General features: G+C 35.0%; 1 non-coding gene across 1 annotated transcript; it reads right to left on the reverse strand.

Moving 5' to 3' along the window:
- Positions 1-17315: 17315 nt before the first annotated feature.
- On the reverse strand, positions 17316-17422 carry LOC126002315 (U6 spliceosomal RNA). Its single transcript, XR_007493059.1, has one exon. It is a non-coding gene; the product is annotated as a U6 spliceosomal RNA (small nuclear RNA).
- Between the last annotated feature and the right edge of the window lie 5697 nt (positions 17423-23119).

Below are 23119 nucleotides of genomic sequence, written 5' to 3' on the forward strand. Positions count from 1 at the left end.
GGTCTTAAGAAGAGAAATAAACACACTCACAAAACTAGAATGTAAAGCTATCATGGGATCACATTTAGTCAAAAAATTAGTGGGACTCAATACACCATATGCAAACACTCTTTTATTAAAAAATCTTTATTTAAGCACCATGATTACAAATATGATCATAGTTAGGTTTCAGTCATAAATAGATAATTCCCCTACACCAGTGCAACAATCCCACCACTAATGCCACCCTCCCTACTTCCCCATCCCTGCCTGTATTCAAGACAGGCATTATACTTCTCTCATTCTTTAACATTGTCATGCTATTTGTTAGTGTAGTTATTTCCATAACAGCATTCACCACACTTTGTGGTGAGCTTCATATTTGAGCCAGTCCTTCCAGCCCGACCCTTAACTCTATTGTCTCTGTATCTTTTTACAATAACATCCTTAATTTTTCTTTAAACCCATAGATGAGTGAGACTATTCTGTGTCTATTTCTCTCCCTCTGACTTACTTCACTCAGCATAATAGATTCCACGTACATCCACATACAGGAGAACATCATGACTCCATCTCTCCTGATGGCTGCATAATATTCCATTTTGTATATGTACCATAGTTTCTTTAGCCATTCATCTGTTGAAGGCCATTTTGGTTGTTTCCAGAGTCTGGCTATTGTAAATAGTGCTGCAATAAATATAGATGTGAGGAAGGGATTTTTGAATTGTGTTTTTGTGTACCTACGGTATATCCCTAGGAGCAAATATTCTTTTTTTATAAAAAAAAAAGTATGAGGAATTTCAAAGTATTGTCACTAAAATATTAAATCAAATACCAAGCCAATCTGAGAAGAGTGCACAACTTGTACATACACAAAATCTGACCCTTAAAGAACCTCTCTGGACTCAAGGTTTAGGAAAAAATTAGAGTTCATAGAGGAGGCAAATTTTGACTGAGGAATAAACGTAACATAGTATGTCTATTGGTGAGACAAATGATCTTTAATATTGGAACTTCACAGAAATGTATTATAAGTATAGATGTACATACACACCAAAGAAAAATTCCATCACTGGAAATAGAAAGGTAGGCTAGTTTCAAGTCATGTTTTTTTTCTACAACTGTACCTGTCTGGTCCTAGGAATTAAAACTTATATTTTTAATTTCAGTATTTTAATATTTTGAAATAAATCTCATTATTTTATTCATCCTGACTTCAACTCTTTATGGGCTTCAGGGATAAAAAGATAGAATTTTGGGCCGGAGAAATAGCATGGAGGTAAGGAGTCTGCCTTGCATGCAGAAGGTTGGTGGTTCAAATTTTGGCATCCCATATAGTCCCCCGAACCTGCCAGGGACAATCTTTGAGCTTAGAGCCAGGAGTAACCCCTGAGTGCTGCTGAGTGTGACCCAAAAACCAACCAAAAAAAAGTATAAAATAAGATAGAATTTTACCTATTTTCCAATATTTAATACTAATAAATATTTCCAGTTGAATAACAATGATTAGTTGCTGAGTTAACCAATTAATGAAAATTAAATAATTTTATTGTGGTAAGTGACATTGTGAAAGTTTTGGAAAAATGAAGTCAACTTTGAAAAAATGTGTGTTATGAATCTATTTAGAAAATAAGTTGGGCCCGGAGAGATAGCACAATGGCGTTTGCCTTGCAAGCAGCCGATCCAGGACCAAAGGTGGTTGGTTCGAATCCCGGTGTCCCATATGGTCCCCCGTGCCTGCCAGGAGCTATTTCTGAGCAGACAGCCAGGAGTAACCCCTGAGCAATGCCGGGTGTGGCCCTAAAACAAAAAAAAAGAAAAAAGAAGAAAATAAGTTATCAGAGAAACACATTTCACTTGACTTGTAAATCTATTTATGTGGGCTGGAGATAAGAGTTAGGGCAGCATTTTAGGCTCTTCTCTTACCTTGTACCCTACTGACCAGGATTTGATCCTCAAAAATGTATATGGTTCCCAAAATGTTAGGAGTGATCCCTAAGTACAGAATGGAGTAACCACCAGGTTACTGCATTGGCGTGCTCCCTTAAAAGAAATTAATATCATAAAATCCATTTTTCTTAAAATATCTGAATAAGTGTTTGACATGAAAAATATAAATAGTATCACCTGCCAGATTAATTTTTATTGTATACTAAAAACTCTAAATTGTTTCTGTTCTTATTCCATTAGCTATTTTTCCAAGAATAGTTCATATAGTATTTAACATATAATTATAAAAATCTCCATCCTAAGAGTTATTAAAATATAATGACAGATCAAAATCTAATTTATCATTTCACATGTAATTTGGCTAACAAAAGAAATACAAGTCACTTTGAACAACTGCAAATAATTACATAGTGAGTCCAAATAATGCATAAATCATTCTTTATGTGATTTGCAGAAATAATTCATATTATGTAGAATTTGTGACATAAATTTTTAATCTTTTAATAGTATTAACAATATGACCTACAATGGTAACTTCAAAGAAATTGGCTTTATATATTGATTGCATTAACTATAAGAAATAGTCTAAAAAGTAAATGTGATTTATTCAATATGTAGAATTCTGACAGTTCATGGATATATTACAACTACTTGGTATAAGTAATATTTTTGGACTGTAGTCCCAAGAATGTCTAAAAATATAATTTGAGAATTCTTTACTTTAAAATAAAAATATCACCAATACACTTCCCGAGGATTCAACTGTAACATGTCCAAGGCAGAAATTAGAGAAATTATTGACAAAATACTAATTAAATGTACTACAATGAATGAACATATTTAGTAATATCTGAGTAGAAATAAAAATAGCTAATCATATAAATTAAAGTCATGCTCATGTTATGAGTGTCCATATTAATCTGCATCTGATTTTCAAGATAGACTTAAAACTTAGAAAGTAAGAAAATTGGTTTTTATATTTATTGAAAGTGAACTATTTGTAGCAATGTGTGATTATTTTAATATATATTATTTTCTTTCTGTTGGCCAAGTTTTAACTGGGCAACTATACATTTGCCTATGCCTTCCTCCATAAAATTGAGGATTCAATTATAATATTGAGGTCTTTTATCTACTTTGAATTAACTGTTGTGTATGTCTAAAAAACATTTCTGAATTTATCATTTTACATGTGACTGATCAGTTTCACCATCATCATTTGTTGAAAAAATTTCCCTTATTATACTTTATACTTATTTCTCCTTTGTCAAAGACTTGTTATCTATAAGTTTGAGGATTTCTCTCTGGGTTTTCAATTCTCTATCACTGGTGTGAGAGGCAGTCTTAATTTCAGCTCCAGGCTTTCTTGATAACTATAGCTTTATAGTGTAATTTTAATTTGGAAAAAAAGGAGCCTTCCATATTCTTTTTCCCTAGTGTTATTTTGGTTATTTAGGCAAGGAATTGTTATTGATCCAAATAAATTTAAATGTATTTGATCTAAGTGTCTAAAAATGTTAGAGTTATTTTATAGGAACTGCTTTGAATGTGTATAGAGCATTGCGTAAGACTGACAATTTCATATTCTTATATTTTCAATTAACGAACAGGGTATGTGTTTCCATTTCCTCATTTTTGGGGTGGGGATTTCTTTTAGTAGTGATTCACAGCTTTCTTTGTGTTACATTTTCACTGATTCTGTTAAGTTTATTTAAAGTTTTACATGGTTTTATAAATTTGTAAATTGGCTTTAATTTTTCTCTCTCTTCCATTTCATTGTTTTCATATAGAAAATTTTCAAGCTATATAGAGATTATCATGCTGAGTGAATCAGTCAGGAGAGGAACACATACAGAATGATTTTTCTTAAATGTGGATATAAATAAATATAGTATGGAAATAACAAATGGTAAAAAACAATAGAACCTGAGAATCAGTATACAGAACTGATCTTACATGGCAAAGTATTGAAAGTGAAAGAGAGGGGAGTCTGGAACATTATAGTTCATACACTAGTGGAGGGTATAATTTGGACATTGTACACATGAAACTGTTAAAGGTTTAACAGTATTATATCTAGCAGAACTCCAAATAAAAAAATCACGTATATATATATATATATATATATATATATATATATATATATATATATATATATATATATAAATACTTTGTGTACATTTCCAAGAGACTATAATGTATATTCAAAGTTAAGCTGACCTATGTTGAAGCATAAAATATCTAACATTGTGGGGCCGAGCGGTTTTTGCAAGGTGTAAGGTGTCTGCCTTGCAATGCAAGCCTAGGACGAACCACAGTTTGATCTTCCGGCTTCCCATATGTTCCCCCAAGCCAGGAGCAATTTCTGAGCACATAGTCAGGAGTAACCCCTGAGTATCACCAGGTGTAACCCAAAATCAAAACAAACTAACAAACAAATAAAAAGTCTAACATTGAAGCATAAAATGCTTAGACATAGTGTTAGAAAATAATTGTCCATTTATTGGAAATAAGTTGCTGATGCCATTAATGTTTTTATAATACACATTTTCAAATTTCTAAAATTTATATAGGAGTATTTGAAAAGTAAATAATATTGGAGCTGAAAGAATGGGTTAAGGTATTTTGCCATGCTTGTGAATGGTCCAGGTTCAATCTTTGTTACCATATATGGTTCCTTGAGCTAATTGAAGTGATCCCTGAGTTCAGAGTCAGGAGTAAGACATGAGCAGTGCTAAGTGTGACCCAAAACACCAACCCCCACCAAAAAGTAAATATAATTTATGTTTTTATTTATTTTTTATGATTTTTTTGTTTTGTTAAAGGGTGCTACCTGGCCACTTGGGTTATATCTATAGTTACAGAGAAATCATGAATTGCTGACTTAAACTCAGGCCCCGGGGTAAGTCAGGCATGTACTCCAAAACTTTGAGTCATCTGACCGACTTCTTTTCCCATGGTATTTTTCTGGTTGTCAGTGTATATGACTGAGCTAACATGTGTGCATTCTGATTAACTCATATATGTAGTTGTCTTGGGCTTTAGGCATGAATAATATTCAACTACCTTCTTTTAAACATATCCTAATATGTTATGATTATCTTTAAACATTTTGTACTAGACCATTTAACCAGATAAAAAAATATATTTTTAATTTATATATGAAAAGTTTCAATGGAATAATACTTAAACACTTCCTCAAAATTCATTAACCTGGGAGTACATATTAAATAAGACTTGGAAGAACAATTATCTCTAAATACCTAGTCATTAATTTAAATGCATCCATTGTGAATGAAAATGTAACCAGAACACCCACCCCACAACTATCAACCATATTTTTGGAAAACTTTCTTAGAACCTACAAAGGCACTATTGATAAGAATTTGATTAGATTCAAGTCTAATATTTTATATGAACTACTAACTGAAATTAAGTCATCATGCTATAATTAGTGAATCTAGTATTTATAACTCAGATGTCCTAGGTTCCCAGCAACTTCATTAAATCTTACTTTTGCTATATTGTTTTTATTTGGGGGTATGTGGCAACATGAGGTGGTACTCAGAGCTAACATCTGGCTCTGAACTCAGGAATCACACATTTGGTGCTCTGGCAGCCATATAGGGTGCCAGGTATTGAACTCAGATCAGCTAAATCTGAGACAAACACTTTTCTTGCTATACTATCTTTCTAGCCCCTATTCTTTTTCTCTTCATATAAATCTGTCAAACTCTGATGGTGTTATGACTCTGCTTCAGCAATGAATCGATACAGAAATACTTTGACCTTGAAAATGACAAACACTGTGACATTGAAAAATGAAAATATGGTCTTGTTTCCCTTCGAAACACTGAACTTTTAAAATTATACAATGGAGAACACACATGCATACAAATTTAATTCTCCCTCTATAGCACTTCCGTTTTTCCTGTTATTTAATTTCTTTAGAATACTCAAGGTATAATTTTGCTAGTTATTGCGTGTGTGTGTGTGTGTGTGAGAGAGTTTGTGTATGTTTGTGTGTGTGTGTGACATTGCCCTCTTCACAGTGGGGTAGATGTAGATCATCAGGTTTAGAAATTGAAGATCATATTTAAAAGCAAATATTTCAAATGCAATGATGTTGCCAGAAGACAGCTCCTACACTGATTTAGAATCAGTGAAATGTGTGACAGGAAAGTCTCTGTGTTGGCAATAAGGTTTGATACATGTTTCAAGAGAAAAGATGAAACTCTCCTCTCATGGTTTGTGGTTACAGATCACTAAAAAGATCTCTAGGCAAAAAGATGCAGGCCCTGCCTTCTCCTTCATCTCGTTAAGAGTGGAGACATAAATTTCAAAATTAGAGATGTCAAAGCTTTCACAATCTATTGCTGAAGCAAGTGCCTAAGACTGTCTCTTATTGAAAAAATATATTAATTATATTTCTGTCTTTTTATCATGTAAATTTAGATCTCATGAAAGGAACCAGATGGACAGCTTTTGGAAATGAATCCTTCCTTTGATTAACAGACAAGGAATGAAGTTTGTACTTCCTCTATCTATGAAAAGCTTTCTCCAAAAAACTTTTTGCTGTTTTGAAATGATTGGAAGTTTTGAATGTTAAGTTTCACTGTATGTGTGTATATATGTTGAGAGCAATTATTAGTGTCAACAGCAATCTAAGCTTTTAGTAAATATTATACTGACTGGTATATTGATTGGTATAATAAAATATTATATTATATATACAACTTTTTAGCCCATTAAACATTTCATGTATTAGTAGAACTTCAAATTTAATAATAATTAAGAAAATAAAAGCTCTGACAGAGTACAGAGAGTAGGGTATATTCCAGGCATGCAGCCAACCAGGACCAACCCAGGTTCAATACCTGGCATGCTACGTGGTCCTCTGAGCCTCAGAAATTGCTCCTTACAGGCTTGGGGCACCATATGGGATGCCAGGGATCAAACCCAGGATGAACCTAGGTCATTAGCATGCAAGGCAAATACCCTGTATTGGTGCTAGCACTCTAGATTTCTGAGTTCAGAGCCAAGAGTAATCCCTGAGCACTACTGGGTGTGGCCTGCCACCAAAAAGTAAAGAAATTGTTCTTTGGATTAAAGAGATAGCTCAATGGGTTGGAACTCATGCTATATATGCAGGAGGAAGCCTTGGCTTAATATCTGGTAGTATAAATTTCCAAAAGTACAGCCAGAGTGAATCTCAAGATCTATGCCAGGAATAAACTATGAATAAAGCTGATTGTGTCCAAAAAAAACACAAAAACAAAAACAAAAAAACAGAAACTAAAAAAAGAAATGTAATTCTTGTTCTGAAATATTTTATTAAGGTTGAATAATGCCCCAGTAATTTTTTAATTTTTCTTTTATCAAATGAATTTAACTTAATACCCATTATATATCAATCTGATTTATGTTATGGATTAGTTGATTACTTTAAAGATAAATAATCCAGAAAATTAGCATTCTATTAGAAACTATCAAAAGCCAGCACAAAGGAAAGTACAAATTTCTATCATACTGAAGATTTGATACTTGGATTTTGAAGTTAGTGGGTACATAAAGATAGATTTGTGTGTAAGCAATTTGTTAGGTTACACCTGATTTAACCTAAAACAAAGATCATCCCTGATTCCTTTGTATGTTTGTTTACAACTTGGATTTACAACAACATAGAAATTGTCTCCCCTGGGTGGGACTGGCTCAGGATAGCCTGAGCTATCTGTCCTTACTGCCTCATCCAGGGGTGGTCTTTGTACACAATAAAAATGACAGTTCTGGCAGGCAGTAGGTATGAGGTAGAAGACTGCCATATTACATGTGTTTCATCCTCAGCCTGGTTTGGATTATTTTATGGGTGACCCTGATTCACCTCTTTCATCTGGGCTTGAAGATACTAAGTGTGGGGTGATTTTACAGCAACTGAGTCAGTTTACCTTGCTCAAATGTAAAAATATAAGCAAATCCTGGTCTCAAATTAACATCTTGGCATGTTGATCTCATGATAAATCAGAATTAGTGGCATTACAAACTCTATAAATTGATCTTATTTGATAGAAGTTTTATTGGTTGACATAGCTAATTTTTAAGATTAACTAACTCAAGAATTGCATTCTCAAGTATTAAAAGTATGCTAAATTTGCTTGGTTAGTGAGACTGCTGTGCACTGCTCCAAAAATTGGAAACTGAGGCCAGGAGATATAGTACTACAAATGGCTGACCTGGATTCAATACTCCTCATTTGAGTTCTTTGAGCATCCGCGTTTCCCCTCTAGAGTCCTAATTAGAAAGGACTTTATAAAGAAAGGACTTATGAAGATGGCTAATACTTGTTCAGTCTTCAGAACTACCATTCATTAAGCTTAGTGGAGTTTTATAATGGTTCCCATTGTAATTTGTGCAGTGTGTGTGTGTGTGTGTGTGTGTGTGTTGTAATGGGGGGGGGCGGTGGCATTTACTGACCTGGATTAAAGTGGGTTCCCCTTGTCAGACAGGAGCCTGTCACCACTGGCATAGTTTTTCTTTTTCTCACAGCCAGTATGTTCTCATGGTACAGGAATTGACACTTTGAACTTAGTTCACTTGTTGGGGATTCCCCTCCTTCTGCTGGTTCCTTGTTGGTTTTTTTGGCTTTGTGTTTTCAATTGACATCAGACACTTCCTACTGACTCCAGGACCCTGTTTGAGTGATGCTTATCAGGGACCAAGCCTAGGTGAACAGTCCTGAGGCTGGGAAAGTGTGAGGATTAAAACAATTAGGTACAGGGGCCAAAGTGGTGGCACATATGGTAGGGTGTCTGCCCGGCATGTGCTAACCCTAAGAAGGACCTCAGTTCCATTCCCCCAGCATCCCATATTGCCCCCACCCAAGCCAGGAGTGATTTCTGAGTGCATAGCCAGGAGTAACCCCTGAGTGTCACTGGTGTCTCACACACACACACACACACACACACACACACACACACACACACACACACAAAGAAATAAAGAACTCATGGTTCATGGATTGCGAGCCTGAAAGCATTTCTTATTTCCAAAATCATTCTATTACATCTTACTGTATCTCCCTTATATTAGAAATGTATTTTATATTTTTACTTAATAAAATTTTCTCTGTTTGCATAAGACACAAGGCGACAGGGATTACACCTAGGCTTCCAGTATGTAAAGTATAATTTAGCTCCTGTAAAGATATAGTTAAATAATAATTTTTAAAACATTTGATTTATGGGCCAGAGCAGTGGCGCGGAGCGGTAAGGCATCTGCCTTGTCGGCACTAGCCTAGGACCAAGAGCAGTTTGATCCCCCTGCGTCCCATATGGTCCCCCAAACCAAGAGCAGTTTCTGAGGAGTAACCCCCGAGTGTCAACGGGTGTGCCCCTGACCCACAAAATAAAAATAATAAAATAATTGATTCAAGGAACATACAGAGTATACTATATACTTAAAAGTTCTATATGATAAAAATATATTTTATTTTAAATATTAAAAATTATTATACAACAAAATTTGAAAATATAATAGTAAAATATACTTTTGTAAAGGTAGAAATGTTCTATAAAATAAGTTTCTGACCATTTCTGAAATCAGTGTGTGCTCAGTAAGGAGTACCTTTGTCCAGATGTGAAAGAATTACATAGATAATCTCTCTAATATCAACCAACTTCATCTAATTATGAATTATTTATTAACTTAAAAAATTCAAGTCATTAATAAAATATTTTATGGAATAGGTTAAAATTTACCTGGACCTTAATTTTGGTAAAATCCCAGACCACCATGATTTTACACTGCTGCTTAAAGTCAAAGTAAATGTGTCTCTAAATAAAAAGCAAAACTTTCTATTTCTCATAATACTAATTAATGATTTAAAATAGTTTCTGCTTCTTAAGAAGAAGCATCTCTAAGCAAAGCCAGTAGTTTCTTTCATATTTAACATTCATGACACTATTTTGTACGTTCAAATTAATTAATCCAGTTACAATATTTTATAGTAGTAAATCAATAATGTGAAATATAGTATAACATAACTTGAAATCTCCAATCTGAATCCCAAAATATTTTTTTTATTTTTAAACTCAAAATGTAATTTATTATAAGTTCACTTATAAATTTATCACTGAACTATTTTTTTTTTCAATTCTCCTGCTTTTCATGTTAGTTGTATTGATAATTCTGGAATTATATTCATTTAACCTGGTAAATGTCTGGGACAGAAAAGACTAATTCGCTTCTAGGAAGAAAAATATATTTACTTATATCTCAATAAAAAACAAAAAATTGACTCTTCCATAAATAAATTCATTAATTTGTTACAATAGAAGATGTTCCTGTTTGTTTCAGAAACTAAGTTTTGGAAGAAAGTACTGAGCAACCAGTGCATCAAATAATATAGAAATATTGAAAACAACTTTGTTGACAGCAAGTGAAGTCGCTAAAACTCACTGGGAAGATAACATTTTCTTGAATGTCAATTGAATGTCTTTTTATGTGTTCCTGCAAACAAATACTAAAGACAAAAATGTTCCTTTCTACCTTCATGCTAAGTAAGGGATTCAGAGAACCCCCTCTCCAAATACCTGAATATGAATATAAAGGAAGGGCATTAAATGATAGTACTTTTATCAATAACTTATATCATCAAGATCTAAAGTCAATATGTGTTTCATACAGAAATTTGTGGTTCCTGAAACAGATAAGCATCCAAAAATAATTTTAATAAATAAATTTACTATTATTTTTATAATTTCAGATAAAGAGGCTGGAGAGATAGTACAGGCTGATAGCATAGTTGCCTGGAATGTGCCTAACCTGAATTGAATCCCAGGAATCCATATGGTCCCCAAGTTTTTCAGGAGTGATCTCTGAGCACAGAGCAAGGAGCAAGCCCTGAACATTGGTGGATGTACACAGAGTAAAAACAAAGATACACACAAAACATCTAACTTTATGAAAACACAATATTTCTTTTAGAATACTTTCTATGCTCATTTATTTTTAATTACATTTTTACAATACTTTTTTTGTTTCTTCTTTAAGTCATATAAAAAATGAAGAAAGTAGTTGTGACATATAATCATGTAAAACCAACTAAAATTTTTGATTGAATTTTTAAAATACTTTCAGGCTTCTGTTCTATTACAAATTTATCAATTATCTCTTTTTCCAAAAAAAAAAAAAGGCTACCACGTAAGAAAGTATTGGGATTACAAGAAAACTCAGGCTACATATATAAAATTCTGCAGTACCTAGGATGTACAAAATAATTAGGATTATAGTTGGTTCTGTGTGTTTATATGCAGATGTCTACTTCTGGTAATTTATCAGTCAACAATGCCTAATGAAGTTGCGTTCCTGGTAAAGAACTTAACATAAGTCAGTTTTTCATGTTCTTTTATCAATTCATGAAAGAATTAACACATATTCCTTAAACATTGAGTAGAAATAAAAAATGATAAGATCTAGGTACCAAATCCAAAGCCAACGACAACAGGATCGATACCCAATCTACAGCAAGCTAGACACAGAGGGGACCACTTATACTAGCATCCGGGGGAGCAAAGGAGGAGGATATGGGATGAATGCTGGGGAGGGGTGGAGGGGTGGGGGGAGAGAGGACAATATTGGTGGTGGAAATGCCCCTGATTCAATGTCACTATATACCTAAAATTTTACTGTGAATGATTTGTAATTCACTTTGGTCAAAATAAAAATATGTATTAAAATATTAAAAAATACTTAAAAATTAAGAAATACTATTACATTCTTATCACATATGCTCCTTCCCAGTAGTGAACTCAGGCTATAAGACTGAAGCAGTAGCTGCAATGTGTTTTAGGGTAGGGGAGCAGGAACAATAGAGAGGCACAAGAAATGTGAAAGACAATTTAGTGCTTCCTCCTTACCTGCATTTCATCTTACCCTTAGCTGTCTATGAACTATTCATCAGCATTAACATATACCCGGTTCTCCTTTGAAATTTTAATTAACTTAACATTGGTGTATCTATAGATCAGATGAAATAACTTTTGCTGTCACTCCATGTGCCTTTATCATATGAATGGCTTACAGCATTCATATTTCTCAATAGGAATTTCTAGATATCCTTCTATTCAATCTTGTTTTCAAAGGACAAGGTGGAATGTGACAATGGTAATGAAGATTAACTGAAAGACTAATTATTTAGTCACTGGTGGGGGGATGAGGCACACAGCTAAATCTTTCTGTCAGGAATATTCATAACTAGTTGAGTTTAAATGCCAGATTTATGCGAGCAAGTGATCCATCTCTATCATGTGCTTGATACTTTATTTAAGGTATGTTCAGAAGAATCTTAAATTTTTATGCAAAGCTCTATATATCAATGCTGAAACATTTTTCACTACTTCCCTATGTGTTATCTCCTATTTGTACTTTTATATAACCACACACATTAAATATTAGAAATCTACTTTAAAACTCTAGAAACATTTTTGTTTGATACAACACATTTGTGTAACAGAAATACAACATGAATGTATTGTTCATTAGTACCATAAAATTACATAAAGTAGGTTTTTATCCCTACTGAAGTGTTGGTAGTACTATGAGATTTTTAACTATGAGATTTTATGTCAAGAATTAAATTACAGGGGCCAGGAAGGTGGCGCTAGAGATAAGGTGTCTGCCTTGCAAGCGCTAGCCAAGGAACGACCGCGTTCGATTCCCCAGGTGTCCCATATGGTCCCCCCAAGCCAGGGGCTATTTCTGAGCGAGGAGAGCCAGGAGAAACCCCTGAGCATCAAACGGGTGTGGCCCAAAAATCAAAAGAAAAAAAAGAATTAAATTACTATTATTTAAATGTTGAGGTTGCCATAATAAGTTAACATCATAACTAATGTAAAGAAGCCTTAACTGCAATATGTTCTCTTTCAAGAGTACATAACAGTTTCCACAATTTCATTTCCGTTCTCCCCACTAACTACAGGGTAGAAATCTTCCCCCCCTCTTTCTCTTTCTCTGTCTTTGTCTCTCTCTCCTCTCTCACATCACTTCTTTTCTTCCCCTACACCCTATTAGTTTTTTGCATTATTGTTACTGAAGAATAAATGCCTATCACTTTATCTCCTTTTAGCCCCTAATATGTTTTCAACTAACATTGTCATTGTGGTACCTTTTCTGTCCTAACTGCATTCTCCTGTTATTTGTAGAAAGCTTTGTCCCATAGACTGCTCTCTTCAAGGCCTTTATCTCTATTTTCTACAATATAGTTAGCATATCTTCTACCATATCTTCTACCTTAACTTCTTTTTTCCCCTTATGTATCACAAAGTCTATATTGATTCCTCTCTCTATGACTCATTTCACTCAAAGTGAGATTCTCCATAATCATGACTTAATTTTATCCTAATTTTATCCATTACGTAGATTTACCTCAGTTTCTTTACCCACTCATCTGTTCTCAGGCATTTGGGTCATTTTCAGATTTTGGCTATTATTAATAGTGATGTGATGAGCATACATATGAAAAGGGCTTTTTTCCTTTGTAAATTGAGGCTCATACAGTATATTACTAGGAGTGAAATTGCTGAGTCATATAGAAGTTCAATTTCTAGTTTTTTAGAAAATATTCATGTATTTTTTCCACAAAGGCTGGACTAGTCAGCATTTCCACCAGCAGTGAAGGAGAATCCTTTAGGCTACACATTCACGCCAGAGCCAGTTGCTTTTATTCTTTGTGATGTGAGATGATATATCATTGTTATATTGATTTGCATCTTCCAAATAACTAAAGATGCCAAGCATTTTTTTCATGTGTCTTTTGACCATATGAATTTTTCTTTGAGAAATGTGTTCATTTCTTCTCCTCATTTTTGGATGGGGTTATAGTTTTTTTCTTGTTCAGCTCTACAAATGCTACCTATATTTTGAATATCACCCCTTTATATATTTATGTATATAAATTTATATTTAGCGTGAAGTTTCTCCCATTCTATGGTGGTCTTTATATAATAGTCATGTTTGAGGTACAGAAGACTCTCAGTTAATTTGTTGAGTTTCATCCTTGAAAAAAAAGAAAATGCCTTTAGATTCAATACCATGAAACATTTTGCTTACAGTTTCCTCAATGTATCTTAAGCTTTCAGGTCTGATATCAAGGTCTTTGAACAATTTTGATTTCTGACTTCTATACATGAAATTAAAGAGAGGTCCATGTTCACTTTCTTGCATTTAGTTGATCAATTTTCCGAAAGCAACTTGTGCCACTTTATATTTATTGCTCCTTAATAAAAAAAATTGATCGTTTACCTGAAGATCAGAATACTCATCTATATCATTCATTTGAGTATGTCTTTATTTTAGTACCATACTGTTTTTAATGGAAACCACTTTATATTACAGTTTGAAGTTGTGGAGAGTGATACATTCAATTTTCTATTTCCAAAGAATTGCTTTAGGTTTTATTAAAGTTTATTATTCCATGTACATTTTAGGAAGGTTTGAAAGTATATATTTGAAAAATGTCTTGGATATGTTTATAGGGACTGAATTAAATCTGCACAGAGCTTTAAGAAGTATTGCCATTTAATTATGTTAATACTCCTAAACCATGAGCGAGGAATGTGTTTTCATTTCCTTGTGTCTTTTATTTTAATTTGTGAAGCACTATTTTGTAGTTTTTCTTTGTATAGGTCTTTCATCTCATTAGTTAAGTTGACTACAAGATAACTTCCAATGAATGAATGAATGAATTTTTTTGATATTTCTTTCTTCTCTCTCATTATTTGTATATAGAAAAAACCTTGGATTCTTTTTATTTTTAGTTTTGTAATCTTCCACTACTGTATACCAATCTATTGTTTCTAATAAATTTTTAAAATTTCTTTTGTAATTCCTAAATATAGTATCACTTCATCTGCAAATATTGAGAGCTTGACTTCTTCATTTCCTAACCAAATTCTCTGTATATTCTTGCTTATTCTTGCAAAATACTGTAGCAGGTAGTTCTGATACTGAACTGAATAGAAGTTCTGACTGGGAGCAACCTTGCCTTGGGCAGTATCTTAGAAGAAAGGGTTTAACTTGTTTCCTTGAGAATAATGCTTGCCAGGGGCTGGTGGTAAATAATTTTGACTATATTGAGGAAGGTTACTTCGGTTCCCTTCTTGTTAAGATAATTTTTAACATAAATCCTATTTGGTCATGACGTATAACCTTCTTGAGAAGCTGTTGGATTCTATGTGCTAGTATTTTATTGGAGATCTTTGCTACTGTGTTCATTTAACGGATATCAGCCTGTAATTCTCATCTTTCTTGCTAATTCTGTCTGCTTTTGATAACCAGGGTGATGTTAGCTTCATAGAAACTATTTGGGAATGTTTCTGTTTCTTCCATTTTCTGTAAGAGCCTGAAAAGGATTGGCAATAAGCCTTCTTTAGAGGTTTGAAAGATTTCACTAGTGAAACTGTCTGAGGCTGGACTTTTAATTTGGGAGCCTCTAAAGTATTATTTCACTTTCCTCAGTAGTGATAGGTCTACTGAGATATTCCACATCATCTTGGTTGACCCAAGGGAAGTTCAAGAAGAATAAGGATGTATCCATTTCTTCCAGGTTCACTTGTTTTGTGGCATTAAGATTCTCAAAGTAATCTCTTGATTACTTTTTAAATTTCTATAGTATCTGTAGTGACATACCCCCTTTCATTTCCTTTTTTAATAATTTTTATTCAAACCAATGTGAATTAGAAGTCTTTCATAATTATATTTAAGGTACATAGTGAGAGTGAATTAGGATGTCAACCACCAGTGTTGACCTCCCTCCACCACTGTTCCCAGCATGCATCCCATACCCCCACCCTTACAACCATGGACTGCCAGAAACCCTTTCATTTCTGATTTGATGAATTATCTTGCTCTGTCTCTCTTTATTTGTGAGTCTTGTTAATGGTTTACAAATATTCTTTTTTAAAGTACCGATTTTTGCTTTCATTGACTATTTTGAATAGTATTGGGGTGTCCAATTCATTAAAGTAAGCTCTTATTTTTATTTTTTTCTTTCTCCTTGATTTTGACTTATTTTGTTGGTCATCTTCAAATTTATTAAACTTTACCATTAAATTATTTATGTAGAATCTTTCTTTTTTCCTAATAAATGCTTGTAAAGTTATTTTTTGTAGAGCTATAACTTTACCTTTTAGTACTGCTTTTGCATGTTCCATGGATTCTGATAATTTGGTCTGCATTCTTATTTGTTTCTAGGAATCTTTAGACTTTTTTTTATTTCCTCTCTGACCCACTTATTGTACAGTTATGAGCTTTAAACAGGTTTTAAAGTCATATTTCCACTCCTATTTATAGCATAGTTTTATTTCCAGTGCATCATAGTCTGAGAATTTCTATTCTCTTGATTTTATCAGGGTATGTATGTTTTATGGCCCAGCATAAGGTTTATCTTGGAGAATGAACTTTATTGTAGAAGAATGTGTATTCAGCTTCTTGGGTGTGAAAAGCACTATAAATACCTTCTAAGCCCATTTTTTCCATTTCTTTCTTCAAAGCCTTCAACAAGGATATATATCCTTGTTCTATCAGGAGGTAACAAAGCAGTGTGGAAATCACCCACTCTTGCTTTGCTATTGATGTCTTTCTTCAAGTGTATTAGTTGTTGTAAATATTTTCCTGGCTCCTCATTGGATGCACTGGGAGTGTTCTTTTTTCCTTGTTTATTAAGAAATGACCCTCTCTTTCACTTATAACCTTTTAAGTCTGAAGTCTATGTCACTGTTATTAATATTGCCACCCAAGCTACTTTAAGGTAATTGTTTACTTGAAGGATTGTCTTACAACTTTGGACTTTGAGTCTGTTTCCTCCATTATTCAGATACGTTTTGTTCAGACAGCAAAATGTTGAATTCAATTTTTTAATCTATTTTACCCCTCTGTTTCTCTTAATTTGTGCATTTAGTCAAGTGACATTGAGAAAAATGATTGTCATGAGATTTTTATTAATATCTTTATTTAATTACCTAGATTACAAATATGATTGTTGTTGGGTTTCAGTCATATAAAGAACACCCCCCCCTTCACCAGTGCAACATTCCCATCACCGATGTCCCAAATCTCCCTCCTCCCCACCCCACCCCCACCTGTACTCTAGACAGGCTTTCCACTTCACTCTTTCATTCACATTGTTATGATAGTTCTCAATGTAGTTATTTTTCTAACTGCACGGTCATGAGATTTTATGCCATATTTTTCTACAAATTTGGTGTGCTTGTAGAGATTGTCTTGCCTTAAAGTAGACCCTTAAGTACTTCTTTTTTTTTTTTTTTTTTTTTTTTTATTGACCTAATTTTTAAATTTATTTTCTTTCACAATCTTTCATCAAATAATTTTTACCATTTAATGTATAGTACAGAATTTTACTTGTCATCCTTGTGCAGGGGACTTGCTAATCTTTTTTGTATCGTTCTAATTTTGGTATATGTGCTGCTGAAGCGAGCACAGTACAGAATTTTATACTTATAGATGTTAATGTCATTTTCTTTCTTTTTTTTTTTTTTTTTTTTTTTTTTTTTTTTTTATTTTTTATTTTTTATCTTTATTTAAACACCGTGATTACAAACATGATTATAGTTGTATGATTACAGTCATGTAAAGAGCACCCCCCCTTCACCGGTGTAACATTCCCACCACCAATTTCCCAGATCTCCCTCCTCCCCACCCCCCTACACCTGTACTCGAGACAGGCTTTCTACTTCCCTCATTCATTCACATTTTATGATAGTTTTCAGTGTAGTCATCTCTGCAACTGCACTCATCACTCTATGTGATGAGCTGCATGTCCTGAGCTGCACCTACCAGCCCTCATCTCTCTTGTCTCTGAGATATTGTTAAAAATGTCCTTCATTTTTCTTAAAGCCCATAGATGAGTGAAACCATTCTGCGTCTTTCTCTCTCCCTCTGACTTACTTCACTCAGCATAATAGATTCCATGTACATCCATGTATTGGAAAATTTCATGACTTCATCTCTCCTGATGGCTGCATAGTATTCCATTGTGTATATGTACCACAGTTTCTTCAGCCACTCATCTGTTGAAGGGCATCTTGGTTGTTTCCAGAGTCTGGCTATTGTAAATAGCGCTGCAATGAATATAGGAGTAAGGAAGGGTTTTTTGTATTGTATTTTTGTGTTTCTTGGGTATATTCCTAGGAGTGGTATAGCTGGATCGTATGGAAGCTCAATTTCCAGTTTGTGAAGGAATCTCCATATCGCTTTCCATAAAGGTTGTACTAGACGGCATTCCCACCAGCAGTGAAAAAGAGTTCCTTTCTCTCCACATCCCCGCCAGCACTGCTTGTTTTCCTTTCTTGTGATGTGTGCCAATCTCAGTGGCGTGAGGTGGTACCTCATAGTAGTTTTGATTTGCATCTCCCTGACGATTAGTGATGTTGAACATCTTTTCATGTGCCTTTTGGCCATTTGCCTTTCTTCTTTTTCAAAGTGTCTGTTCATTTCTTCTCCCCATTTTTTGATGGGGTTAGTTGTTTTTTTCTTGTATAGTTCTGTCAGTACCTTGTAAATTTTGGATATTAGCCCTTTATCTGATGAGTATTGGGTGAATAATTTCTCCCACTCAGTGGGTGGCCTTTGTATTCTGGGCGCTATTTCCTTTGAGATGCAGAAGCTTTTCAGCTTAATATAGTCCCATCTGTTTATCTCTGCTTCCACTTGCTTGGAAAGTGCTGTCTCCTCCTTAAAGATGCCTTTAGTCTCAATGTCCTGGAGTGTTTCACCTACATGTTGTTCTATATACCTTATAGTTTCAGTTCTGATATCAAGGTCTTTAATCCATTTGGATTTTACCTTTGTATATGGTGTTAGCTGGGGGTCTGAGTTCGCTTTTTTGCAAGTGGTTAACCAGTTGTGCCAACACCACTTGTTGAATAGGCTTTCCCTGCTCCATTTAGGATTTTTTGCTCCTTTATCAAAAACAAGGTGGTTATATGTCTGAGGAACCTTCTCTGAGTACTCAAGCCTATTCCACTGATCTGAGGGTCTGTTTTTATTCCAATACCATGCTGTTTTTATAACTGTTGCTTTGTAATACAACTTAAAATTGGGGAAAGTAATGCCTCCCATATTCCTTTTCCCAAGGAGTGCTTTAGCTATTCGAGGTTGTTTGTTGTTCCAGATGAATTTCAGAAGTATTTGATCCACTTCTTTGAAAAATGTCATGGGTATCTTTAGAGGAATCGCGTTAAATCTGTACAATGCTTTTGGAAGTATTGCCATTTTAATGATGTTGATCCTGCCAATCCATGAGCATGGTATGTGTTTCCATTTCCGCGTGTCCTCTCTTATTTCTTGGAGCAGTGTTTTGTAGTTTTCTTTGTATAGATCCTTCACATCTTTAGTCAGGTTGACTCCAAGATATTTGAGTTTGTGTGGAACTAATGTGAATGGGATTGTTCTCTTAATGTCCATTTCTTCCCTATCATTATTCGTGTATAAAAAGGCCATTGATTTTTGTGTGTTAATTTTGTATCCTGCCACTTTGCTATACAAATCTATTATTTCTAGAAGCTTTTTGGTAGAGTCTTTAGGGTTTTCTAAGTAGAGTATCATGTCATCTGCAAACAGTGAGAGCTTGACTTCTTCCTTTCCTATCTGAATTCCCTTGATATCTTTTTCTTGCCTAATCGCTATAGCAAGTACTTCCAGTGCTATGTTGAATAGGAGTGGTGAGAGAGGACAGCCTTGTCTTGTACCAGAATTTAGAGGAAAGGATTTTAGTTTTTCTCCATTGAGGATAATATTTGCCACTGGCTTCTGGTAGATGGCTTTGACTATATTGAGAAAGGTTCCTTTTATTCCTATCTTGCTGAGAGTTTTAATCAAGAATGGGTGTTGAACCTTATCAAATGCTTTTTCTGCATCTATTGATATGACCATGTGATTTTTATTTTTGTTGTTGTTTATGTTGTGTATTATATTAATAGATTTACGGATGTTAAACCATCCTTGCATTCCTGGGATGAAACCTACTTGATCAAAGTGAATGATCTTCTTGATGAGGCACTGGATCCTGTTCGCCAGGATTTTGTTGAGGATCTTTGCATCTGTGTTCATCAGGGATATTGGTCTGTAATTTTCTTTTTTGGCAGCATCTCTATCAGGTTTTGGTATTAAGGTGATGTTGGCTTCATAAAAGCTATTTGGAAGTATTCCTGTTTTTTCGATTTCATAAAAGAGCCTGGCCAGAATTGGTAGTAGTTCCTCTTGAAAGGTTTGAAAGAATTCATTCGTGAATCCATCAGGGCCTGGGCTTTTGTTTTTGGGTAAATTTTTGATTACAGTTTTAATTTCCTCAATAGTGATGGGGGTGTTTAGATATGCTACCTCTTCTTTATTCAACCGTGGAAGGTTATATGAGTTCAGAAATTTATCCATTTCTTCCAGGTTCTCATATTTAGTGGCATAGAGTTTCTCAAAGTATTCTCTGAATACCCTTTGAATCTCTGCAGTATCTGTAGTGATCTCCCCCTTCTCATTTCTAATACGCGTTATCAAGTTTCTCTCTTTCTTTTGCTTTGTGAGTTTTGCCAATGGTCTATCAATCTTGTTTATTTTTTCAAAGAACCAACTTCTGCTTTCGTTGATCTTTCGGATTGTTTTTTGGGTTTCCACTTCGTTGATTTCTGCTCTCAGCTTTGTTATTTCCTTCTGTCTCCCTATTTTTGGGTCCTTTTGTTGAGCACTTTCTAGTTCTATTAGCTGTGTCATTAAGCTACTCAGGTAAGCTCCTTCTTCCTTCCTGATGTGTGCTTGCAAAGCTATAAATTTTCCTCTCAGTACTGCTTTTGCTGTGTCCCATAAATTCTGATAGTTTGTGTCTTTATTGTCATTTGTTTCCAGGAACCTTTTGATTTCCTCCTTGATTTCATCTCGGACCCACTGGTTATTGAGTATGAGGCTGTTTAACTTCCAGGTGTTAAATTTTTTCTTCTGTGTCCCTTTGCAGTTCACATCTAACTTCAGAGCCTTGTGGTCAGCAAAGGCAGCCTGCAAAATGTCTATCTTTTTTATTTTATGGAGGTATGTTTTATGTGCCAGCACATGATCTATCCTGGAGAATGATCCATGTACATTGGAAAAGAATGTGTATCCAGGTTTCTGAGGATAGAGTGCCCTATATATATCTACTAGGCCTCTTTCATCCATTTCTTTTTGCAGGTCTAGTATATTTTTGTTGGGTTTCCATTTGGTTGACCTATCAAGTGTTGACAAGCCTGTGTTGAGGTCTCCCACAATTATTGTGTTATTATTGATATCCTTCTTCAGATTTGTCAACAATTGTATTAAATACTTTGCTGGACCCTCATTCGGTGCGTATATGTTTAGGAGAGTGATTTCTTCTTGCTGTACAAATCCCTTGATTAGTACATAATATCCATCTTTGTCCCTTACAATTTTTCTGAGTATAAAGTTTGTGTCATCTGATATTAGTATGGCCACCCCCGCTTTTTTAAGGGTGTTGTTTGCTTGAATGATTTTCCTCCAGCCTTTGATTTTGAGTCTATGTTTATTCTGACTATTCAGGTGTGTTTCTTGTAGACAGCAGAAGGTTGGCTTCAGTTTTTTGATCCATTTCGCCACTCTGTGCCTCTTAACTGGTGCATTTAGTCCATTGACATTGAGAGAAATAATTGTCATGGGATTTATTGCCATCTTTGTGTAGAAGTTTGGTGTGTTTTTTGTTCTGTCTTGTTTTTAGAGTAGATCTTTCAGTTTTTCTTTTAAGGCTGGTTTTGAGTCTGCAAAGATTTTGAGCTGTTGTTTATCTGTGAAGCCGTGTATACATCCGTCAAACCTGAAACTTAGTTTTGCTGGGTGCAATATTCTTGGCGAAGCATTTATTTCATTGAGTTTTGCCACTACGTCCCACCACTGCCTTCTGGCCTTGAGTGTTTCTGGTGACAGGTCTGCTGTAAATTTCAAGGATGCTCCGTGGAATGTAATTTCCCTTTTCGATCTTGCTGCTTGCAGTATTCTATCTCTATCGGTGGGTTTCATCATGGTGACTAGGATGTGTCTTGGGGTGTTTCTACTGGGGTCTTTTTTAGCTGGTACTCTTCGGGCATGCAGGATTTGGTCACATGTTTTCTTTAGCTCTGGTAGTTTCTCTGTGATGATGTTCTTAACCATTGATTCTTCCTGAAGATTTTCTTCTTGGGTCTCTGGAACTCCAATGATTCTGAAGTTGTTTCTGTTGAGCTTATCAAAGACTTCTATTTTCATCTTCTCATATTCTTTGAGTAAATTTTCCATTGTCTGATCATTTGATTTGAGGTTTTTTTCTAATCTCTTCTGCTGTGTAAAGTTGTTATGCATCTCATCTTCTAAAGCACTAATTCTATCCTCAGCTGCTGTTAACCTGTTGGAAAACTCATCCATTATGTTCTTCAATTCGTCTATTGAGTTTTTCAGACCTGTTATCTGATCTGATATTTCAGTTTGGAGTTTTCTGATTTCTGTCTTCATATTCTCTTGATTTTTATTAGTGCTCTGATTTATACTTTCTTTGATATCTGATAGCAACCTCCATATTTCGTCTCTAAACTCCATTTCTGAAAGACTGCTTAGGTAGTTGGTCGTTGTTGGGTCATCAGAGTTTCCATCTTCATTCTCTATGGTTGAAGTTGGTCTGCGTAGTCTCCCCATTGTCTCGCTTACGCTGTGGGTTTTTCTACGTGTTGTGGTGGTACTCATTGGCGAGGTGGAGTGCGCGGCCGCGAAGCGCAGCGGAGCGGCCGCGCTCCGGCCCCCAAACACTCACCTCAGCCGAGGCAAGCCGTCAGGGGATGCCTGGGGAGGCCCCCAAGTGTCTGCCAAGCAAAGAAACCAGCACAATCCACAACTCCAACAGAAAACTCACAGCCCCAGCGAGACACGCCTTGAAGAGATTAATGCTGAATCAGGTCAAAGTTCCCAGGTTGATGCAGGCTGGGGGAGGTCCCAAAATGTCTGCCGGGCCTAGGGGTCCAGCAGTCAGCCTGATCTGCAACTCCGGCCCCCAAACACTCACCTCAGCCGAGGCAAGCCGTCAGGGGATGCCTGGGGAGGCCCCCAAGTGTCTGCCAAGCAAAGAAACCAGCACAATCCACAACTCCAACAGAAAACTCACAGCCCCAGCGAG

The sequence above is a fragment of the Suncus etruscus genome, chromosome 2 (assembly GCF_024139225.1).
Source record: "Suncus etruscus isolate mSunEtr1 chromosome 2, mSunEtr1.pri.cur, whole genome shotgun sequence".
Taxonomy (NCBI): domain Eukaryota; kingdom Metazoa; phylum Chordata; class Mammalia; order Eulipotyphla; family Soricidae; genus Suncus; species Suncus etruscus.